This window comes from Choristoneura fumiferana, chromosome 6, assembly GCF_025370935.1.
Source record: "Choristoneura fumiferana chromosome 6, NRCan_CFum_1, whole genome shotgun sequence".
NCBI lineage: Eukaryota > Metazoa > Arthropoda > Insecta > Lepidoptera > Tortricidae > Choristoneura > Choristoneura fumiferana.
In genome coordinates, this window is record NC_133477.1 from 3,645,086 (window position 1) to 3,669,804 (window position 24,719).

The following is a 24,719-nucleotide window of genomic DNA, read 5'->3' on the forward strand; positions in this document are numbered from 1 at the left end:
CATCGAAACCGATGAGGAGGACTATATATAATTCTGTGTCGAGTTGACAAAAATGTCGTATCCATTATTGGTTCTAGAACTGTTTTAATTCGTACTCCAAAAGTCGCCAGGTAAACAAAAGTCGTTACTTCTAGGGACTAACAGCCTTATTCATAAAAAATCCTTAATTGAGGTTTGATCGGTCTGTTACTTAGCAGACTGATTAAGCTTGTTAGACGGTTGTCAAGAAGTATGATTCATAAACGCTTGCTAGCAGTCTGCTAGTTGTTGAGCTGCTGATAGACGGATTAGACGCGTTATGTTGGCCACCTTGACAAATCAGACAAAAAATGGCCTAATCGATAATTAAAAAAAAAAATTGACAGCAGTGACAGCAAATTACCAGGAAAAAAAATAAAAAGCGAGATGTTTGTTTTCCCGCCATTTCCGATCCGCATGTTTATGTTGTGCAAAAAGCCATAATTATGTTAATCATCCTTATTTTTTTTTCATATTTATTGTTAATTTATTGTTGCTAATTTAGAGGATTTTTAAATACAAATTCCTGAAAATAAATTTTCCTGTTTTTTTTTTAATCTGCGTAGCCCTGCCTTCACTATAAATATCTTCGGTACCTATGGTTTTTTGCTCTAGTCAAAGTCAGCTGTTCAAACTTGTGGCGGCCATTTTGTGACTTAGCAGAGAGATAAAGGAGGGTCTACGGTCCTCTAACTTTAGCAGAGCCTTGATCGACTGATTAGCGCTAACAGACGTTTATGAATCATGTTTTTTAGCATCGGGCCTTCAAGGAGCCTTCAAGGAGGCTCTAACTTTTTATGAATAAGGCTGTAAGTCACTAAACTGGCAACATTGATAGCCGCTGCGGGCCCGCGCCCGCTCTCTGTGTGAATACAATGAACTAGAGGTGGGTAAATCCGGATCTGAAGATTCAAAAGAGTCAGATCCTCAAGCGGATCCGAATCCCTTAATGACTCCTTTCAAATCTTATTGACTCCGGAGTTACTAACTCCGACTGGATCGAGCGGCTCGCCTCGCTCGTGATCGCCGTCACGCTCACTCACACTGACTCGCTCCGTCCGCCTGCTTTCGCTCTCGCTCGGCTCGGATCGGATCGGCAGGGCTACTACGAAACTCGAAGTTCGTATCGTACCGTCCCTCTCGCTCTCGTATTAAATAGTATAAGTGTCAGAGGGACCGCACGACACGAACTTAGATTTTGGAGTTTCATAGTAGCCCTGCGGATCGGATCTTGGACTTGGATCTTATTATCTATGTTTGGTTGGTCGGTTCGGTTCGTAGTAGCCCTGCGGATCGGATCTTGGACTTGGATCTTATTATCTATGTTTGGTTGGTCGGTTCGGTTCTTGTACTTCAGTTCAGTCAGCGGGTGGGGCACCGCAGTACCGTACCGACACCGACCGACCGAACCGAGCCGGAGCGGATCGGCCATAGATAAATTAATAATCGCTCGAAAGAACCGGAGTCAATAAAGGAGTCGGATTCAATAAGCGGATTCGGTACCGACACCGGAGCTGGATCTAGTGAGTCAGATCACTTCGCGGAGTTGAGATTACCCATGTCTACAATGAACGCGCGGCTCACGCGGCGGACACGACCCGACCCGCGCACGCTTTCTGCGTGTGTTGCCCTTAAGGGTTCCATTTTTTCCCTTTGAGCTACGGAACCCTAAAAATAGTATCCCTGCTAAGCGAGGAAACAAGTCGGGCAGTTGCAGCAGTATGGACATTAATTACAACATTTACTTTTTTAATTCTAGGTAGGATATTATTACAGTAGTACAGTCACCTTCATTAATGTCTGCCACAGCGGAGAGTGCAAAAATATCTGACACGCCTTGTCACGCCTTGGCCGGTTTTTAAAACTTAGCTATAACCTATTTTTTACACCATAAAAATTTGCCACGCTTCATGAAACTACGTTATTTTTATATTTTAAATTTATATCAAACTAGCTTTTGCCCGCGGCTCGTCCCGCGTGGTATTCGGTGATCGTGCGCTGTTCCCTCGGGAAACTGTGCATTTTTCCGGGATAAAAAGTAGCCTATAGATGTCACTCTCTCATAAACTAATCTCTATGCCAAAAATCACGTCGATCCGTCGCTTCGTTACGGCGTGAAAGACGGACAAACATACACACAAACACTTTCGCATTTATAATATTAGTATAGTATGAATTATTTTGCAATAAATTTAGTGAATATTTTTTGGCATGTTGGAATAATCTGGCCGTAAGACCATTCGAATTCTAAACTAAACACGGTTCTTACATAGTATTATCTATGGTTGACGGCTCGAAACAAGTGTTAATCAGGAGCTTCCAAGAAATTCGAAAATCGAAGTTCATATCGTTTTCCTGATGCTAATATTATTTATTACAAGAGTGAGAGGGACGGTACGATACGAACTTCGATTTTCGAATTTTGTAATAGTCCCCTGTATTGGCGGGTAGGCATATTTTATTCAGTTGTTTTCTTAGCGTCTTGCTTTTGCTGCGCTGTGTGTTTGGACACAAAAGAATTTAATATTTTGCATTTTTTTCCTCGCAATATGATGAAAATCATTGTGTGTATCACGGGCCATAAGGGGATTACAAACTCGGGTCATTAAAAACCCTCCGCCGTCGAGCTTCTAATAGACTCTCGTTAGTAGTCCCCTACTTACGCCCCTTAATGCACAATGTACTATTTTTAATTGCATAACCAAAGAGGTAACACTAGTATGTTTGTTATAAAATTAGCCTGCATAGTGTAAAAAATCTAGTTAGGTTGGTCAACCTGACGGTCTTATGAAATTTGGCAGATGGCGTACAAAATTTTGTTGCTACCAATCCTACCAAAAATAGTAAATAGCCGTGTATGTAAAAAAAAAAAAAAGTGTTTGGTTGGCCAACCTGGCGCCCATCCGAAATTTGGGGACCAGTAATGCTCGACCTTATACTGCTCAGCCATCACTGTACGACCTGATAATACGAACTCATTTTGGATTAGAATTATCAAGTCGTACAATATTAAGTCGTGCATTATGTCCAAATTTTTGCTCGGCCTGTTATTGTAAGTCGTTATAATCGGAATCTAATCGAATCGAATGACCATAGATTTGTGTTAGGTCCAATGAGGGCTTTCGTTTTTTGTCTCACTAGATGGCGCACTGTTGCGTGAGGTTTTTAAGTATGGCTTTCAGTCTGTTATTACTAGCGTGAAAACAAAGTTTAGATTAAAATCATATTTAACACACCTTAAAACCGTACCATAAAAATATCGAGCATGCCACAGTGTTGCAAAATTCCCCGTTTTGTCCGGAAAAAAAGGAGGTCAAAGGTTTCCGAAAGACAAAACTGTCTCAAAACACAGACTAATTATAACCCGCGTAGCTCACCCAAAAACTATGAGATTTGACATTTCGGAGACCTCACGCTACACTAGCGCCTCTAGTGGAGAATTCATACGCGATAGCCCTCATTGTGACCACAATGCGCGAGCCGAGCGAGCGTGCCGCGGCAGCGGCCGGCGAAGCGCCAGGACCAAATTAGTCATTTTCTACTAAATTTATTAATATTCAGTGTACACGAAAAACATGATTAATCGTGCGAATCGATTGCTTGCTGTCAAGTGTGCTCCGATTATTAAGTCGTACAAAATCAGGTTGTCCAATAGCACCTTGAACATTATCGTCCAGGGTGATAAAGCTCGACCCATGTTCCAAGTGACATGAGATTGAATTATCAGGTCGTACAATAACTACACCCCGAAATTTGACTGATCGCGGGTAAAAATATCTGCTTTATATACAAGTACTATAGTAGGTACTTTTCGGATAGATAGAATGAGGGCGGCGCGGAGCGTCTTCGACATCGGGCTTCTAATACTCTCATTCATTCGCAATTCCTTATTTACCGCCCTCAAGACACAATAAACTATCAAGCTAGGTGCACGGTTTGGACGAAATAAAATAGTTTTCACACAGGTATAAAGAAGTTTTTAATCTTCCAGTGGGTACAGTACTACTAATTTCATATTAGAAAAACAATTTTCTTAACATGCAGCACAAAAAATCTTAATCAAACAATTTTCTTAATACATTAAACATCGTAATTGGGGCATTGGACCTGCATATCCCTATCTTAATCAAACTTTAATTGCACAAATTTGTCGCCTTGTAAGATTTGATTTTAAAATAAGATTTAGATTCTAATGTAGACAAAGAAAAAACACTGCAAGTAAAAATTACATAAATAAATGAACCCTGAAAACAATACACACCTTTCTTTGGGCAGTCGTGTAAAAATGCAAAATTTCAAAAGTTAAGAAAATAATAAATTAATTTTTATAATAAAATATCACATCTTAAACCATTATACTTGCAGTTCTTTTTTATTGTACCTCCCCACCATACATCAATGAAGATAAATTTGCTGTTATAATTACGAAGATCCCATTTATCAGAGCCTGATACAACATTGAAACAACACTGGTTGAACAGACAAACAGTAAATTGTGATGGAGTGTGGCACAGCTAGAATTAACATGCACTACATAGGGTTGTGCCACACCATAGTGCCGGGTGTTTAGGCCTGGCTCTCATTGGTGGTAGTCTCGATGGTGGTGCCTGCTGGCTTGTTTGGTTTGGGCTTGGCCGGCAAGACCTGAGGCTGCGGGGAGGAAGGCGCGGCGGGAGCCTCGCCTTCCTGGCCGTTCTGGCGCGGGCCCTGTCCGGCGCCGCCGGCGGCCCCTGTCCAGGCTGCCCCTGATAGTTGTTGCGCGGGCGCATTCGGCGGTAGCCTCCGCCTCCGCGGTTCATTGGGCCTGGCCCTGCTCCACGACGTCCGCCGCGGAAGTTACGACGGAAGTAACTACACAGACAGAATTTATAACAGCAACTTCGTATACAAAACCAAATAAAAGAGAGACATCAAAGTATAATGTCTTACCTACGCTGAGGCGGTGCACTGCCTCCCTCCTGTCCCTCGTCCCCTTGGGCGCCCCCTGGGTGGGCGGGGGTCCGCGGCGCCCCAGGCCGCCTCTGCGTGGAGCGCCCTCACCGCCACGTCCGCCGCTTTGACGAGGGTAATACCTGCACACATGTATACACAAGTCAAATATGTTAAGTTTTTACAGGTCATAAATACCTAGTTATCAAACTTTGTACTGGGCTGTAAATAAGTGAAGTAAAACAAAAAAAAAAAAAAAAACTGACTGGCGATGGAAGCCGCGGCGCTTGTCAGCTGCATAGGGCGAGCCTTTTACTGGCTCGCCGCCGGGACCGGTGACTCCAGATGCTTCATGGCCTTTTTCCCCGGCAACCACGGCAAACTCCACTGCCTCACCGTCACCGACTGAGCGCACAGCCTTGCGTGGGTTGTTCCGGGCGATCGCAGTTTGATGTACAAATACATCCTCCTTAGTGTCGTTCCTAGTACAAAAGAACATCATAAAATAAAGAAATCCTAATAGATCTAGGGAATAAAATGTAAAAAAAAAACATATAGTAGCTAGTAGTAGTAATAAGTTTAATATTGCATGTGGGTGGGTAGCACCCAAGTAATTTAAATTATTAGGAAATAATGAACTTTTTATTTACTAAAGAGGGTACATCCATGGGACTATTACAATAAGGAAATTGTTAGATTGATATAATAACTAATATTTACTAGTTGAGACTGGATTATTTACCTGTTGATAAATCCATATCCACTCTTGACGTTGAACCATTTGACAGTGCCGGATACTTTTTCAGCTACGGAAGAGGAAATTGTTTATTTAATCAACAGGTAGAAGTTATTTCATAGTAAAAGGAGAGTAGTACTTAATATTAGTGGTAGACAGAATAAAAAAAATGTACAAAAACATTTATATTTAGAAATAAGTCAACCATGCATGAAGCACAATCAGAACTAACTAATCAGGCGTTATTTGTTGATGAATCTTATTTTGAATCTTAGGATTCATTTTTGGATTTTGATTTAATTCTAAGATAACCAACCCTCAAAGCATTACCTACAGAATTCTATGTTTTTACTATAAGAGCAGAGTGCATTTCTACAAAATCAATCAATCTGCGTGGAATCACAACGTCAGCAACAGGACGCATCTCCCGTATTGATTTAGCCTGCGTCGCGGTGCACTAAGTACCTTTGCTAGATAGTGCGCCGGGGATAAAACACGATCAATACGGTTTCAAAGACTAACCTAGGAAATTAAAAGTATACCAAATGCCAAAAACGAATAGATGCTGATAAATACACACTTCCAATGAGAAATCTTCATAGAAATAAGCTGAAATAAACAATTTTTACTGTTTAGCCGCCATGTGCTTTCGATAACATAATGCCGGGCGCCCAAAAACTAAGATGGCGTAGCGGAACTTACCAATGACCTGCTTTTGTTTGGCCGCTTTAGGTTGTTGCGGCTGGGATGTTGGGTCTTGTTGCTGTTGTGGTTGGGGCTGCGGCTGCGGCGCCTTTTCGGTATCAGCCATGGTGTAATTGGCGAACGGCGATGGTGGCTAGATGGTAAAAATCCTCCACGACCTCTCCTCGATGTTAACTGTTCTGCTCTTCGATCGTGACAAGACAAATATAGAGAATATTTAGGGACGCGCGCACTAGGTACGCGAAATTTGTTTTAAGAAAATATCGATAATCGGTAAATTTTCTTTAGTCAAAAGCTATGAATTATTTTTATTTACAAAATCGTTTGTGTTTAATTGTGCTATGGCCTTTTGAACATTTGTCAGACTCTTCCATTTTTAACTCAAAAATTTTCAAAAATGGTCTACATAGTTCCTTTGTAATTCACTTTTAAAAATTGTAATGATATATTAAAATTCATCTCAGCCTATAAACATCCCACTGCTGGGCATAGGCCTCCTCTAAAAATGAGCACGCGGCGCGACCAATGCGGATTGGGAACTTCACACATACCATTGAATTGCTTCGCAGGTTTGTGCACGTTTCCTTACGATGTTTTCCTTCACCGTAAAGCTCGTGGTAAATTGCAAATGTAATTTCTCACATGCATTTCGAAAAACTTAGTTGCGAGGCGGAGTTTGAGCCCACGATCCTCTGCTTGAGAGGCCATAGGTCTAACCATTAGGCACCCACGGCTTTTTTTTATTATAGGAAAACCATTTCTACCTTCTTCCAATATTTTGTGGATGAAAGTATTTATCCCGGAAAATTCTGGCGTGATAACAATAAAATAGTTATTTTCAGAGTTGCGGCAGCAGTTAGTATAAAAATATACCTACCTTGGTGGCTGCTTCCTGCAAGTAGGTATAGAAATGTAAAACTTATGCAATCATAACATTCATTGAAATTAAAATAAATAGGGTCTATGTACTAATCCCAGGGAACACGTACGTCAAGGGCAAAGATCTGATATCGACAAGGCCAGTTTCAAAATATATATACATTATATTATAGACAAATATTTTAAGTACACAATATAACCATGCCTACATAGGTATTTGAGTTTTTTTAACGGACTGCTGCTTTTAGCCTCCGATAGGCTTTAAACAGCTTACCGAAGANCACGGTATTTCAGTTCAACTTAGATTACGATTTAACAGCTATATAAAATAAACATACGATGTGCTTTAATAACCAACTGACCCGTAGTAGTTCTTTTTTTCACAGTTCCAGTTACACCACTATAATTGCAACTCTTGTGTGTAATTGAACTAAACGAAGGAATCGAAAAAATCCGAGCGTTGCCTTCGGAATCGATTCACGTCCGCAAATGATCGAATGCGTTTCGATTGCAATCGAATAGAACGCGTGACTTCGAGTTAGGCAAAGAGCAAGCACGTGTGTTAAAAAGAACAGATGCGAAAAAACATAGTACTTATTCCAAACTCTGAATGCGAAAAAAACTTAATGGTATACAGATATCAACTACAATACTATGTTATGTTTCCTGGCATAAAAAAAGAAGACATGAGTTAGGTACTCGATTATCAGGTAAAAAACACAAAGTTTAGACAAAACCTAGGAAATTAGTTCACATTATAAAGCTTTAATATTTTGGATTAATTTCAAGCGACCAAATTTTTATGTTATTAAAAACATCAAGAGCGTGTTTCATAACTGCTACAGATTGTGTGATGACGTCTTTGTTTTTTTTTTTTTTTCGAATAAACAACGACGCCATCACAGATATCAGACACTTATAGTATCAAGCAATGTAACGAAAAGTTAGTAAAGTCTCTAAGTACATCAAAATGTTGTATTTCGTTATAATCTTTGCCAATAGGTCCTGAGAGCTCCACATTTTTTTATTTTTCTGATGGGCTGCTTTTATTATACGGACTCCACGATAAAGTTACGTTAATGCGAATTATACTACGAAATACTTAAATTTATTGCACTGTTTAGAACTGCTACAAATTTATTTACTGATCGAGCGAACACGAACCGTCATCGTTTCAGCATGGCCAAAATGTTTTCGTATGTTTCTCCGGCAGTTGTTTGGCTGGTCTTTAACATGTTGCATTTTTCAACCGATTCTAGCGAAGTTATGTGAGCAGATTCGACAATTATGTAGAATTATTTATCGATTCAATTGTTGGGAAAAAATACAAATCAGCCGCGTGATTTGGGTTAAAAACGTAAAAAATATAACTTAGCCATTACAAAAGCTCGTAAACTTTTGGTTTAGATTGAAATAAGATAGTGTAATATGCAATATTCCTTTCATTTTTCATTCCTATACCATCGTGTAGATTAAAACTACATCCAGTAATGTAGTTTTATTAATATCGAGGGTTCCCTGGTCAAACCCGATAAAGAACTCAATTTAATAATTCATAAAAATTTCGAATTTAAACTTCTACATATCGTGTTCTTTTTTCAACAGTCAATTATTTCGACTTATCTGCTTTAACCAGGGAACCCTCGAATGATAGTTAACTGTCAGTTTATCGGCAGCTTGAAATTGGGCTTATTTCACCACCTGTGGTTTTATGTGAGAAATAGAAGTGGTGCCGTATTTTTCCAATTGAACAAAAGAAACATAAATAGCAATAAGTTTATAAATGAGTTACGAGTTATAAATGAATAAAAAGCTTGCATACTGCATAATAACATAATCTTATTTACAATCTTGTTGACATTCATTAGTCCGATATACCTAGTGCCTTCCACGAAGACGCGTGATTTTGTCAAAATTAAATAAATAAATATCACGGGACAATTCACACCAATTGACCTAGTCCCAAAGTAAGCTTAGCAAAGCTTGTGTTATGGGTACCTACTAAGCAACGGATAAATATAATTATATAGATATAGATACATACTTAAATACATATTAAACACCCAAGACCCGAGAACAAACATTCGTCTTTTTCATACAAATATCTGCCCCGACACGGGAATCGAACCCGGACCTCAAGCTTCGTAGTCAGGTAATTAGACATTAATGACATATTGTAATAAGAACCACGGCACGCGTCATCGTGAATGACTCTACCCATATACTTAATTAACTTTATGGTCTGTCTGAGCAAATATCTAGAAAGTTACTTTAATAAACACCACAGCATCGGATATGGACCGTTTCATGAATCATTAAAGATGGTTTAGCGCCTCTTTCACAGTTATCTAGATTCCTAGCAATCCAGGTGGCCGTGACAGTTAGGATTGATTATTCTCTGATCGCGAAGATAATCTGTAGGAGACGTCGGTGTATTCGTGTTGATTATTTTTTGCTGGTAGCCGGATAAAAAAAAAATTAATAAAATAATGGTGGTTAAAAATCTACTTATATATAAATGCTAAAGTTTGTGTCTCTGTGTCTGTGTGTGTGTGTGTGTGTGTGTGTGTGTGTGTGTGTGTGTGTGTGTGTGTGTGTGTGTATTTTTGTTGCTCGTTCACGCTAAAACGGCTAAACGCGTTTAGATGAAATTTGGTATGTAGGTAGCTGAATGTCTGGAATAACACATAGGCTACTTTTTATCCCGATATTCCCCGATGTTCTTAACACAACCTCAATGAAGATCATGATATAACTTTTGGGAATTTCCAGGGGAATTTTGTACAATCCCGGAATTTCAAATGTAACTTACCAGATCGAATAGTTTACGCGTGCGAAGCCGCGGGTAAATTCTAGTTAAATAATAATTTGTTATGGGATGGAAAAATGTTGTGTGTTCCGTGCCCTTGGCTTTGTTTTAGTTTAATTTATTTATTTAATACAATAATATAAATAGGGCAAAAGGCGGTAGGTATCACAAAAAACCCTTTCGAATTAAGTATTTATACAATTTGCTGCAAAACCGTAGACGGATGGATGACAAATTAATAATACCTACTTATGTTGTCTATACTTGGTTTAGATAGGTATTTAACTAAATGTAAACAAAGTCCAGCTGCCACATTTGGTACATTCAATGTTTTTATACATTTTACTTAACTATCATTGTAATACAAACTAAGACTAGTGTATTTCAATTCAGAAATGTAAATGCTTAGATGGTTTAATGGGAGAATTTCAATATTTGAGACACGAATTGACGTTGTTTTGTTTACATTTAGTTAAATACCTATCTAAATCAAGTATAGCTTGAAATTGCATACTCGCTTTTTTAGTGGCTTATAGTAATTTTGTGCTCACAATCTGCTTAATTAGGTTCTTTATAGGCACGCGATTAAAACTGTCATTGACTTATTATGTCATAAAGTTTTTGATCAAACAATGGCACAGTATATCATGTCAATTAAAAAACTGATCACTAAGATGATTAGCTTGCGTGCTTACGTTTTTAAGTTTACGTAAATCTATGAACTAGTTTCAAATAAAAAGTGTTTGATTTATGTATGGTCTTGTATGGGAATCGGAAAGTATTCAATTTCATTCTGTATGTTTAGGGTAGGTTAGATAAGCGATGAGGTAATAGAAATCTGTTTGCATAACATTAAACTTCAAAGTGCTATTTTTTGTAAGAGTCAAATATCTCCAGTCCCCCTCCACGAGTAGCTAAATCGCTGGCTGAAAAAATACGTAAATTTAATAGATGCAATCAATAAAAAAACTCAATTTTTTTATTAAAATACCTGCCTATTTTATATATTAAAAATCTAAGTTAAAAAAATACCGTTTTCACCATTTGTTTTATGCAACGGTGCTCAAATTAATCTTGATCTTAAAATCTGATTCGCCCATAACCTATTTTTTGCCACAAATGGCCACAAATCAAGAGCAATCTTACACACGATCTCCACGCACCTTAATTATTATCAATCAATTACAATAACAACTGACTTGTGCTCAGATCATTGAGATAATTGATATTAAGAAGAACGTTGCATTCAAATAAAAGGTCGTTAAGTCTACGCCCTATACCACGAAGTGCAAAATTGGAACTTCATATCTTGCCGTCACTTTGACGCTTATGTTATTAGTTTAATACGAGAGTGAGAGGGACGGTACGATATGAACTTCGATTTTTGAATTTTGTAGTAGCCCCCCAGTTTGGACCTGCTAGAAAAGTCGTGCAAGTGGTATAACATTGCTGCGCTGGATCACTTCAAACTCGTTCCCTTTAGACCTCGTAATGTAATACAACTTGCACCATTTTTCTTGCAAATCTAAACTACGCTTTAGAAGAAAAGTGGTCTAACCACATCAAAATCCAATACGGTGATTTGCAGTTCGTCAGTTTACAAATGGATGTAATTCAGGTTAGATTGACAAAGTAAAAACTTTTTTTACTGACATGAACTTGCCAAAATTAGGAAACTTAATTAAAAATACTTAAAAATATAATAGTAAATAAATACTTGCTTAGAACTAAGTTAAATCCTACTACTATAAGTGAGTGTATTTTCATATTTTTGTGAAAATCGTTGGAGTCGTTTATGAGATCCCCTAGAAAAAAAATTATAAATAAATACACAAGAATAAAATTATTGGTAAGATAATATTTTGCAGAAATCAATTTGATATCGCCTTTCTAATCAACGTGGCCTTAACTTGCTCGAGTATCGTCATTCTGTAGCGATTTAAGTGACAGCTAATTACGGCACCGAAATTGAAAGACTCCGCATGATTTATGTTATTTTTGTGGTCCAAGCCCTTGCTTGTGGTTTTAGATTTATTACTTCTGTGATCGTCATACCTGTAACTTTGAAGATAAATTAATATTGAAATATACTTCAAAATATTGTAACATTTTTACATGGTGATATCCAGTGCTGTCTTTCTCATGGGAAGCAAACGGGGTCCATATAGTTTCTGAGAAATGGAGTTGAAAAAAGTGAAGTGCCATTGATTAGAGAACTTTTTTGGAAAATGGAGTCTTGCAAAGCCGAGGTGGGACGTTAGTACACTTTATTTGTAACGAAAGGTTTAAACTATTATTTATGATTTATATAATGTGTATTAATTCTTTGTCTAATGATATGATTAGTTTACTGTTTATTTATTATTATGGTGGTAGTGTGTACCCTTATAATGTATGTATATATTTTTTTACTTTCCTTTTATCCTTATAAATTCGCTTATATACGAGTACACCTTTTCTCTTGTTAACTGTTCATTTCATGTGTTTTAACAACAAAGAGTTAAACAACAACAACAAGTATTATAAAATACAAATTAGTATTACATTCATTCAATTTCACTTTTTGTTGGAGTCCAGTTATTGTGTTACCAGTTATAAGCACCGATTGTCCACTTTCCTAGAAGCTACGCACACCTTACATTACACAACAAATTACTAGTAATAAGAACTAGAAGGATACCACGATCTGTCCTTATTTAGTAGGTAATTGTCGTAGTAACGTCCACTGGACTGGATCAGGACTAGTTCCTTGTATGGGCACATCCTGGCGTTCCTGGACCGTAACTTCCGCTATACAGCATCTGAATCGTGAGGAACTTTGAAACCTTTTCACAATAAAAACTATAGTGATGTCCAAACTTCGTATTAAACTATGAAGACTATTATCCCAACTTATATCAAAATGTGAAATTAACTCATCTGTGGGACTGTCTGTCTGATACCTCTTCATGTCTAAACCATAGAACAATTAAATAATTTTATCGGTGTCAAGCTAATTTAAATTTAAATGGTACGAATAAGATTTTAAAGACTTCTGGCGGGATTCGAACCCATAGCTCCTCTGTCTTGTGATTTTTATTAATTTAATGCTCATAAAGCCGTGGCGGCCTAGTGTTTTGACCTATGGCCTCTTAAGCAGAGGACCGTGGGTTCAAATCACGGCTCGCACTTCTGAGTTTTTCCAAAAAGTGTGAAGTTCCCAATCCGCACTGAGCCCGCCTGGGAAATTTCGGCCCAAACCCTCTTATTCTGAAAAGAAGACTCTTTGAATGTTTTTTTTTTCTTGATCTATTTTTTGGACTAGGTACCATCGGCCAAATATGTGGTCTACCATCCTAAAGTTGATCCCAATAGACTTTAGCGACATATTTGAAAATAGCTGAGCCGTATAAACTCCTAGAACGCACAGGCTAGAGTAATACCTGCCCGTAGAATATCGGCTTTAATTAGAGATCGCATTCCCACCGGCGCGTGCGCCGTTGTCGCATTCCGACGACGATTGGAAATGTACGTAGTTTTCCTTAATACTTTTTATCGGTGTTATGTTATTACGTGGAATAAAGATTGTTCTAGTACTTAATTAGCTAGTTTATTGAATCAGACGTTACTTTACGGAGGTCCATCAATGAACTAAAAGTTTTTTTTTTAAGGATTTAGGTCGCGGGTGAGCAAAGAAGTTATTTTAGTTCATTACTTAATTAGCTGTAAATTTTTCTTTTATACAAAGTTTATATTGACGCAAATTGATCAAAAAACAAAATAAGGAGAGTTCGAAACGAGTCAGCACCCACCTACCTATCTTTAAATCTACGCTTAGGGAGCAGTATCTGTCACCTTTTGCATTTTTTTTATTCGACTGGATGGCAAACGAGCAAGTGGGTCTCCTGATGGTAAGAGATCACCACTGCCCATGAACATCTGCAACACCAGGGGTATTGCAGATGCGTTGCCAACCTAGAGGCCTAAGATGGGATACCTCAAGTGCCAGTAATTTCACCGGCTGTCTTACTCTCCACGCCGAAACACAACAGTGCAAGCACTGCTGCTTCACGGCAAGATTAGCTAGAATCTATGCATGCATCTATATGCATGAATTTATGTATTTATATTTGCTTACTATTTTTTGCATCACTTGCTAAAAATGTTTCTTACTTCCTTCTATTGTAAAGGTTGCCTGGAAGAGATCGCTCTGATGCGATAAGGCCGCCTATTGCTTACCTTGTAAACTTTTCATGAACCTCGGTTTTCTGTGTACTGCTCACTTTATATTGGTGTAAAATACCGAGTCATTGTATTGTGTTGTTTTGTATTGTACTTACGCATTTTGTGTTGTGCTTGAGATAGTCAGATCTGTGCTTTATAAAGTACGTTCGGCCGTTATTATTGGTGTTAATTATTCTATATAAAGTACACAAAAACTTACGAGGATCATTTAAGACAATATGTAGAGATTGAAAGATGTTGTGATTTGTATAACTGATAGACATGTTGTAAGTCGTGAAGCCGTGGTGGCCTAGTGGTTTGACCTATCGCCTCTCAAACAGAGGGTCGTGGGTTCAAACCCCGGCTCGCACCTCTGAGTTTTTCGAAATTCATGTGCGGAATTACATTTGAAATTTACCACGAGCTTTGCGGTGAAGGAAAACATCGTGAGGAAACCTGCACAAACCTGCGAAGCAATTCAATGGTGCGTGTGAAGTTCCCAATCCGCACTGGGCCAGCGTGGGAACTATAGCCCAAGCCCTCTTGTTCTGAGAGGAGGCCTGTGCCCAGCAGTGGGACGTATATAGGCTGGGATGATGATGATGATGTTGTAAGTCTACCCTAATAAACAGTTGTTGCTTTGCTACCCGTCTTTCAACACGTAGCTAAAAGGCTGTTTGTGCCTGTAGCCACCGACCGCTGCGTACGCGCATTAAAACGGTACCGCTACTGGGCGGACCGACGCGTCGCGCTAGGGGTGCAGGTACGTCAGATGACGCTTACTTACCTACTGTTTTATTCTGTAAGTACCTAATGTTTCAATAGTATGTAAGCAGTAATTTATGTAAAATTGTTTTCTAAATAAACATTTATTATTATTATTATTATACGTCCGGGCTTGTCCTGACATGTCAGATTTTCGACCCTTTTCAAAGATTGCGGCCGAACTTGGCAAGTGTCAGGATTTTTATAAATGACCTAATTAAATAAAAATATACTATATGTTTTCATGATAATTGAATTACAAATTTAACATAGTTTTAATTAATAAAATGATAAATGTAGGTAAGCAGTAAGTAATCAACAAAACCAATAATCGTATTTCTTTTCAAACAAATTTAAAATAGGATAAACTAAAGTTAAAGTGATCTCAATTTTTTTTTTGTTAAATACAAGTGCGTCGTTCAAGCTACGCTAAAACTCTGATACGAGAAATGTCAGGACTTTTAGGGTGATGTCAGGATTTTTATCAGGACCAATCCTGACGTTTGGCAACCCTACTCGCGCCGTACGATAATCCGCGCTCTCTTAATGTGGGTTTATTGCGTTCGGATTATGTAATTTACTATGATGCAGTGTTATAATAGGTGAGGAATCGAAGGATACGTGTAGATAAGGTACCTGTGCACACTCTAGAACTAGTTCTCTTAAGTATGTCCCACGTCGATAGGTGCGGGGAGATCCTTACACGGCTGGCTATCTAATTAACAGTTCGGATAGATTGCTACCGACATAGTTCACCTTCTATTTGTTTTAACTTCTCACGTATTTAATCGTGCTATGTCCAACATGTTTCGAACCTAACTATGGTATCTTGTTAAAAAGCGAATTGGTCACAGACATGTCGAGCATACCTCAACCATTAATCTGAGTGACTTGTGTACTTTATATATAATTTTTCAGTTAATGTTTACCTATGACTGTATGTAGTATACCATTATAATTACTTATTTATGTAAAAGTTTTACTTGTTTTTGACCTATTATTTGCTAAGTACCTCCTTATTACCTAATAGTAGAATCATTTCGCATTTAATTTATATTTTTAGATAATCATACCTCGATCTTTAAAATAAGCGTTCAAATTTAATATCTATTGACATTTTCTTAACAAATTCTGTAGAAAATGGGCGGAAATGTTTCGAGCTGGGGGGGCGGTGACCTTGTCCGATTGTACGCAGAAGGTCACTGGGCTCTATCTGCTTGAGGCCAATTAAGGCTACCTAAGCATGATACAGCTCGAACAAGTAAACTTTCATAGAGTTTATAGTGAGATAAAAGCTTTATATTACCCACTAAACATATAACCTATTAATTTTATCACACCAAACGGTATACCATATACTTTAATGCCTTAATCATTGTAAAACAATATTTTACAAATTGTGGTGGAAAGTTATTTTATAGGCCGTTTCGATTTGAAATAAAATTTCCGGTATAACTTTCGATATTGTTGAAATAAACTTCGTATGTAATTCATTTTAAGTCGTGGTGGCCGAGTGGTTTGACCTATGGCCTCTCAAGCAGAGGATTGTGGGTTCAAAACATCGTGAAGAAACCTGCAGAAACCTGCGAAGCAATTCAATGGTATGTGTGTGAAGTTCCCAATCCGCACTGGGTAAGCCCTCTTATTCTGAGAGGAGGCCTGTGCCCAGCAGTGGGACGTATGTAGGCTGGGATGATGATAATTTCTTTGACAGCACGTAATCTTAGACTTTTAGCTATTAATTACTATAGTAACCCAATCAAGTTAGAAAAGAGCAATTGTTATTTTAAAGTTCAATATACCTATCAAAAACGACCAAACCTATTTTTAACCCCCGACGCAAAAAGAGGCGTGTTATAAGTTTGACCGCTATGTGTGTATGCGTGTCTGTCTGTGGCACCATAGCTCTTAAACGGGTGGACCGAATTGAATGTTTATTATGAAGAGAATAAGTATGTATTTATCTATATGAGCATTTTGTTTGACATTATAATGACATGAAGTCTATCAACAAATCAAATTTTTATTTATTAGTAACAAAAATATACATAAAAATACATTAAAATTAGACTAATTTAAAAATATTAATAAAAGTAAAACAAACTAATAACTGTTTATGTGTAACTATAACTAATAGAAATTTGAAAAAGTATCCCCCGCGGCATGGACCCAAAGATGCTGGCAGCATTTCCTCACTGTATAGCAGTGCTGATACGTTGTGCGAGGAAGCTGCCAGCTCTACGGTCTATATAAGTATGTTTATCCGTTGCATAGTATCCATAGTACAAGCTTTGCTTAGTTTGGGACTACCTAGGTCAATTGGTGTCAAGTGTCCCATTATATTTATTCCAGCTGTTGCCCGCGACTTCGTCCGCATAGAATATGTTTATCGCTATCCCACGGGAACTAGGCAATTTTCCGGGATTAAAACTGTCTCTATACGAGTATACCAAATTTCATCTCACAAACTTTACCTCTTTATATAATAGTAGTATTTATTATTGGCGTCATACTTATAATACACCTTTTTGCATTGGCGGTTAGAAATAGAAACAGACGCATTTTATTCTAAACCAGTCAGGTGTTTATAAAAACAAGTCATCTGAGTTCTAACTTAAAATAATTCTCCATTAGTGCACATTGCGAGGAAAAACATGCGTTATAACTTTTGCATGCCTTTGAGAGCAGGTGGTTGCATTCAGAGCCCATTTTTTACTGAGCCTGTGACAGGAAAGGGCTATGCGTAGCTAAACAGATAAATACAGCACTATATAAATGGATGTGATCAAAATAGAACTTAGTTTTTTCATTACAAAAAGGTGTTATAAAATCACTCGGGGATAGTACAACAGATTACGTCGTTGATAGTTCAAAGCCGCGTATGAGCAGTTTGTAAATACCGCGTAAGTGGTTTTTACGATTGTTCAGGAAGATGAAAAAACGTTGTAATTTAGCCCATTTTTACAGATTTAACCATCTAAACTTTTTATCAGATTTGCTATGACGTCTTTTATATTATAATATGTATGTAATTGTACTCAAAATATGTCTAGATTCTGAGAAAAGTCACTTACGCGGTTTTGTACCATGAAATAGCGACAAGAATTGAAGTAAACTGGTAGATATGCGGAGTTGAAATAAGACACATCAATGTAATTTTTTCGCAAAAACCGCGTAAATGCGCACTTCAATTGTAGATTCGCAATATTGAATAATTTCAGTACCTTTCAAACTAATCAGTTTAAATCCTAAGTTTTTTAAAATAAAAGCAATTCACATAATAACATAATCATCAAACAGTAATAAACAATGACATTATAACAAGATTAACGTACTGACGAGACTGCTATCTAATCCAAAATTATTATTTTGTGGAACCACCCACTGACCGTGTCATTTTTCTAACGATAATGACTAAATACGCGGATTTGCAACCAATTTCATGCGACCAACGGATACGCGGTACTGTTTCACCGATGTTTTGACGGTCTCTGATTGGCTTACTTAGATCGTGTGACCACTAGCTGCAGCGAATCCGTGCTCGCTACCTGTCGGCGCGAAATCTTAATCTTGCCACTTTTGCACATACGCGGTATTTACAAACTGCTCATACGCGGGTTTTAACTATCAACGACGGATTGGTTTAGTTTGACTGAAGAAGTGAACACCCCTGTAAAAGTTCATCGGGATTTTTGGAACAAAATTAAGTCACGCTTTTGACAATATCTTTGGCATACTTGTACTTTCAATATCGCCCAGTGTAAGAGCCTTTGTATTCGTACACTGCGTTTTTCAGTCGCGCAGTCGACGCGCGTTTTTCTTTCAATTGAGCTGCCATACAATTCGCGTGTGTATCGCGTTTGTATAATACAGGGTTTCTCAAACTAATGGCTTCACGTACCCCTGTTAAAGTTTCTAGACGATAGCGAAAAAATTTTTACTATTTTTTTTTTACATTATTAATTTTCTTCTAATTGGGAAACGCTTTTAGCAGTCAAATATGACGGCGAAAAGTTTTTTCGCATGAAAGGAATATCTGCAGCATCTTAAGTCTGCATTTGAAACGACACGCGTCTGCGGTTATCTCCAGTAATGGGAAGCGTGAAGCGATCCTTACGGATGAATAATACTCGTATATTTCTACGTTAATATTTCTCGCAGGTGGTAGGACCTTGTGCAAGGTCCGCCCGGATTGCTACCACCATCTTGCTCGCTAATCCTGCCGTGAAGCAGCACGTGCTTGCACTGTTGTGTTTCGGCGTAGAGAGTAAGACAGCCGGTGAAATTACTGGCACGTGAGGTATCCCATCTTAGGCCTCTAGGTTGGCAACGCGTCTGCAATACCCCTGGTGTTGCAGATGTTTATGGGTGGTGGTGATCTCTTACCATCAGGAGACCCAATTGCTCGTTTGCCATCCAGTCGTATAAAAAGAAGGTGTTCTCGAACGGATTATTTTTATTTTATCTTATAAAATTCTGATTGCATCGTAGCCCTTTTTATAAAACTTAAGAAAGACTCCTCTTGCATGTAGTAGTAGCGCATAAGTTCAAAATAATTGGGTAGGTCCCTGGGTGAGAAAAAAAAACTATTCGCGCGTCAAAGTTCGAGGGTGGATCCGTGACGTCACTCTTTAGTATTACACGTAAGTGCACGTGCACGTAGGAAGTACACGTAGAGTCACATGGAACCGTAACCGGCTGTATTCCACATTTTTTCTTTAGCTGACAAAAAAAATACGTGCTCGATATTTTTCAAAACCCTGACTGACGGATTACTTATGTATTAATCGTTTAGAAATCTAGCATATTTGACGTTCCAAACTCAAAAAATATATTAAGTTTCATAATCTGGAGTCCAGAAAATTATCGGCATCACAATCCAGCGTGGAACGCAATCGGCCTTTTGGGCACTACTCTAGGCTTACGCTAATTAAATATTTAGAAAGGTTATTTTTAGAATCGGTTTTACTTCAATTGAACCTTCTTTTTATTTACGACCTATAACAAATGAATTTTCAATAATTGCACTGAAATAATTCTCGCTGGTTTCGTGCCTTAATGCAACTACAGGCACCGTTAATGCCAATAGTAAAACTATAAAATACTATTTAATTACCAATTAAGTTCACCTACCTCCATAAAAGTCTTACAATGCCTAAATACATAACTCAAAGCTCTTACTAAAGTCTGGAGCGTTCTTAATTTGAATATAATAGAAAATGGCCGCCTTCATGGCTACACAAAATGGCGGACAATTTATATGCTAAAGCGAACATCTGCCTCGGTTATAGGAAATAATTGCAACTGACAATGCAATACATTTATGCATGCATAAAATAATGTGTAGTGTTGCACGATGTTTGAAATGATACATTGATAGATATGTAAAAATAAACATATTTTATGCGGTTTTAATTACTTGCGAAGGATGTTGATTACGTTTGAGTTAAATAAAGAGGTAATAAATCGATGAAAGTAGTTATTAAAACTAGGTAACTAGTTTATATTATAATGTATGTAAGAAGATGTGAGGTAAAAAATGTGTTTGGTTTTATGTAACGTATTATCAGTAGATTGCCGCATAAATACATATATTTCAATTAAATCATAAAAAAAACGATTTGAAAGTTTTGTTGTACTAGTTAAAGTAAATAAAAATTGAAATCAATGAATGAATTACTAATTTAATGAAGATGATGCAAGTGAGTTTTCATTTATTTATCGAATAGCCCGACGTTTTATTACGAATTCATCTTAACGTTGAACAATTTGTCTCTTTTTATAGAAAACTTTTCGTGATTGTTTTTGAAATGTTTTAATATATTTGATTAAATATTTTGTTCCGAATCGACGAATTCGATGAATTAGCAACATTGTCATTTTTAATTGTTAGTTAAACCATGTTCAATCACAAGAAACAAGGTGAACTATGACCAGCCAATTGGTTAGGGTACAAAAACAAAGTTATAATTTGATCGCCCACGCTCCTACAAATAAGGTAGAGAAATGAACGCTGCTAGCAATTTTCAATACAAATAACATCTAAACCACCCAACGGAATCACGAACCGATCGGAATCAGTTCGATAACTACATGTTCTTGGCAATATTTTCTCCTTAGTGCCTTTGGATGGTGTTATGCAGAAAGATTTTGTGACGTACCTTACATTACTATAAAATAAATATGCACATCGCCGGAAGTGCGGGTAGCGCGGGTGCTATGAGAGTTCTCGGTCAGTTGTGCTTTGTCAGGCAACCGGAGCGGACCGAACTCACGGCAATGGGCTAAACCCCAAAAGGTGTTTAATTTCTACCATTAACTAACCCTGTGACGGGATGTCACAGATTTCAATGAAATGAAAAAGTAACTAAAGAAAAATGGAACATATTAATGCAATTAAAATTTCTGTAAAATAAGTACTTAGAGGTAATTTTCTTAACATTATTATTTGACTGAAAAATGAATTAAGTAATCATGACGACCAGATGGCCTAGTGGTTAGAGAACCTGACTACGAAGCTTGAGGTCCCGGGTTCGATTCCCGTGTCGGGGCAGATATTTGTATGAAAAATACGAATGGTGTTCTCGGGTCTTGGGTGTTTAATATGTATTTAAGTATGTATCTATCTATATAATTATATGTATGCGTTGCTTAGTACCCATAACACAAGCTTTGCTAAGCTTACTTTGGGACTAGGTCAATTGGTGTGAATTGTCCAGTGATATTTATTTTTATTTTATTTATTTATAATCACTAATTGTGGTGGTATGCAATTTTTCAGGTTATGAAATATTTGTGTGCCAAATTTCATCTAAATCCATTTGATTGAAGCGTTTCTGCGTGATGGAGTAACAAATGTCCACCCTCAAAAACATATTATTAAAATAAAATTCACAGGCCACCGACGTACAACTTAGGGATCCTTAAACAACGAGCCTATCAGTCTCTCAAGGGGCCGGCAACGCACCTGTGATACCTCGTGTTGACAGGTGTCCATGGGCGGCGGTGATTGCTTCCCAAGTTTCTTGCAGCGCATTCTTCTTGGCAATGCTGGTTTTTCCGAAAGCGCTGGTAGTTTAAAAAACGACGTGTAAAAGTGCCCATTGCGGCCTATTTACTGTTTTTTTTTGTATTTGATTTGATTTGAACATCAGGTTACACGCATGCCCTAATTTGCCCGCTCATATATAAAAAAAATAACCGAGGTAAATATGCCTGACATTGTTTTGAAGCAATCTGTGGTTCTTAACTCACTAGGTAATTTTACAATACAATACAATGACTCTTTATTGTACACCATAAATAGTAAGCGATACAGAAACAGGTACACAGAGAGAAAGAGAGAGAGAGTTTTAATACAAATATCTAAACTTTCGTGTTTGTGGTATTAGTAAGATAGGTAATATTTATTTTGTCAACTCAACAGTTCTTAACTTTTACCTTGTAGTATATTTACGCTTTGACCGTTCGTAACTAATTGTTGCTTGACAGATTGCTGTATATTAATTATATTATTTCAAAAACTTACCTCTTGATTTATAAATACTTGTTAGCATTTTATTATACCACTTGACCTTTGTTTTTGACAGACACAGACTAAATATAATTTAGGCTACCTATGACATACCTATGTTTATTTAAGACTAGTTGTTGCCCACGGCTTCGCCCCCTTTGTAATTTTTCTAAAATTTCTTCCATAAAAACCTTCTCTTGACAATAACGAACACAACAAAAAAAGAATTAGCGAAATCGGTCCAGCCGTTCCCGAGTTTTGCGCTTAGCAACACATTTTGCGATTGCCAAGTCAATCTATTTAATATATAATGAGGGGTCGAATATGGCCTGAACTGCTTCGAGAAAAGGAAGATACGGCCGTGCATTTTGCGATAGAATAGCAGTTAAATACTTTTCGATAAATTTAATAAAATAAGCGTGAGTTACATCAAGTTACTTTAACGATAAGCAATGTTAAACAAGCCGTCAAATAAAAAAAAATAGTGACAGTTTTGGCATTGGTTATGGTTATTACTCGTAGTAAGTTGGTGCAAGTGGCAAAAAGTTTTATTTATATATTGATATTATAACCGATTAATAGATTCTGCATAAAACTATTCACAAGTATAGCACGATATAATTAAATAACATGATTCAAACCCACGTAACTTTCTACAGAAAAAACTTTATTACGAAATATGTTTTGACAGATTACTTAGGTACATGTTTTATTTGTCTCATTGCAAAAGCTGCATTTAAAAGTTTTTAAATTTAAACGCTACTTACGTACTTCGCAAAATGTGGAGTTTCTTTGTTCATCGGAATTTTAACAAGCTTTTCTTTTTGACGACCGAATGGCCAAGTGGTTAGAGAACCTGACTACGAAGCTTGAGGTCCCGGGTTCGATTCCCGGCCGGGGCAGATATTTGTATGAATAATACGAATGTTTGTTCTCGGGTCTTGGATGTTTAATATGTATTTAAGTATGTATTTATCTTATAAGTATTTATCCGTTGCCTAGAGTATCCATAGTACAAGCTTTGCTTAGTTTGGGACTAGGTCAATTAGTGTCAGGTGTCCCAAGATATTTATTTATTTATTTATAAGTACTTTGACAGTTAGTCGTCAAATCTGCTAGTCTAATTTCCTGGTGTCGGATTGAGTTGAAATTTAGTATATAGTAATTTATAAGGTATATATTAATGAAAAACACAAGTATTGTAACCAAGAGAAATACAGGCAGCAAGAAATGTTTCAAATAGATATTAAAATATTCGTAATATTAATTTATTTCTATCCATGCATGTAAGTCGTAATTTTACACTTTTTGGGATTCTGTCACAGAATAAAAAAGACCCGTATCGAAAAACCTCTTTTTTGCCCCCCATTTCGTCTGCGGGAACTGTATCGTTTCCCAGGGTAAAAACTACCCTAGTTTTTTTCTTATAAATATTTACCGCCATTCAAGATATTTCTACAAAATTTTATCAAAATCGGTTCAGAGGTTTAAGCGTGATTAAAACGAATGTAATTCGAAATTATATCACAAACTTGATTCGTGTTACGGATTCTGTAACTAACGAGCTTTTGCGACCTAAGTCTGTGTAGGTAACGCAATGCATGATGATCGGTTACAGTTCATAAAAATACTGGCAGCTAGAAAAATCTCTTACGTGCATCAAATAAAAAATAAGACGATAAAAAAAACAACACTTTCTGTTACGCTATGGTTTTTAGCAGCCGTAGTGGCCTATTTGTTTTTAACTGAGGTCTTTCAAGCAGAAGATTGTGCTCGCTCGAGTTTTTCCTAATGTTTAAGTGCAAAATTAAATTAGAAATTTACCATGAGCTTTACAGTAAAGGGCAACATCGTCAGAAAACCTGCACAAAGCTGCGAGGCAATTCAATGGTGAGCCCGCATGGCAACAACGGCCCAAGCCCTCTCATTTGGAGAGGAGGCCTGCTCCCAGCAGAGGAACGTATAAATAGCCTGGAATTTTGATGGTTTTTAAAAGCAATAAATTATTTAGTGATCAAAATTTAGTTTTCTTTCTAGCACTTTCTACTATAGCATGATTATTCGCAAAGTACCTAGTGATCGTGCAGCGACTGCCTGCCAAGTTCCGCTCTTTGGATACAAATCACAGACGTAGGTAACTAACAAGACGAATAAAACATTCA

At 37.3% G+C, this 24,719-nt stretch overlaps 1 protein-coding gene and 1 pseudogene across 3 annotated transcripts in view; one reads left to right on the forward strand and one right to left on the reverse strand.

Moving 5' to 3' along the window:
* Positions 1 to 24,719, forward strand: part of mwh (multiple wing hairs) — a 213,083-nt gene that overhangs the window by 92,112 nt on the left and 96,252 nt on the right. The gene's annotated exons all lie outside the window — the stretch shown is intronic.
* Positions 3,973 to 6,595, reverse strand: LOC141428848 (uncharacterized; annotated as a pseudogene).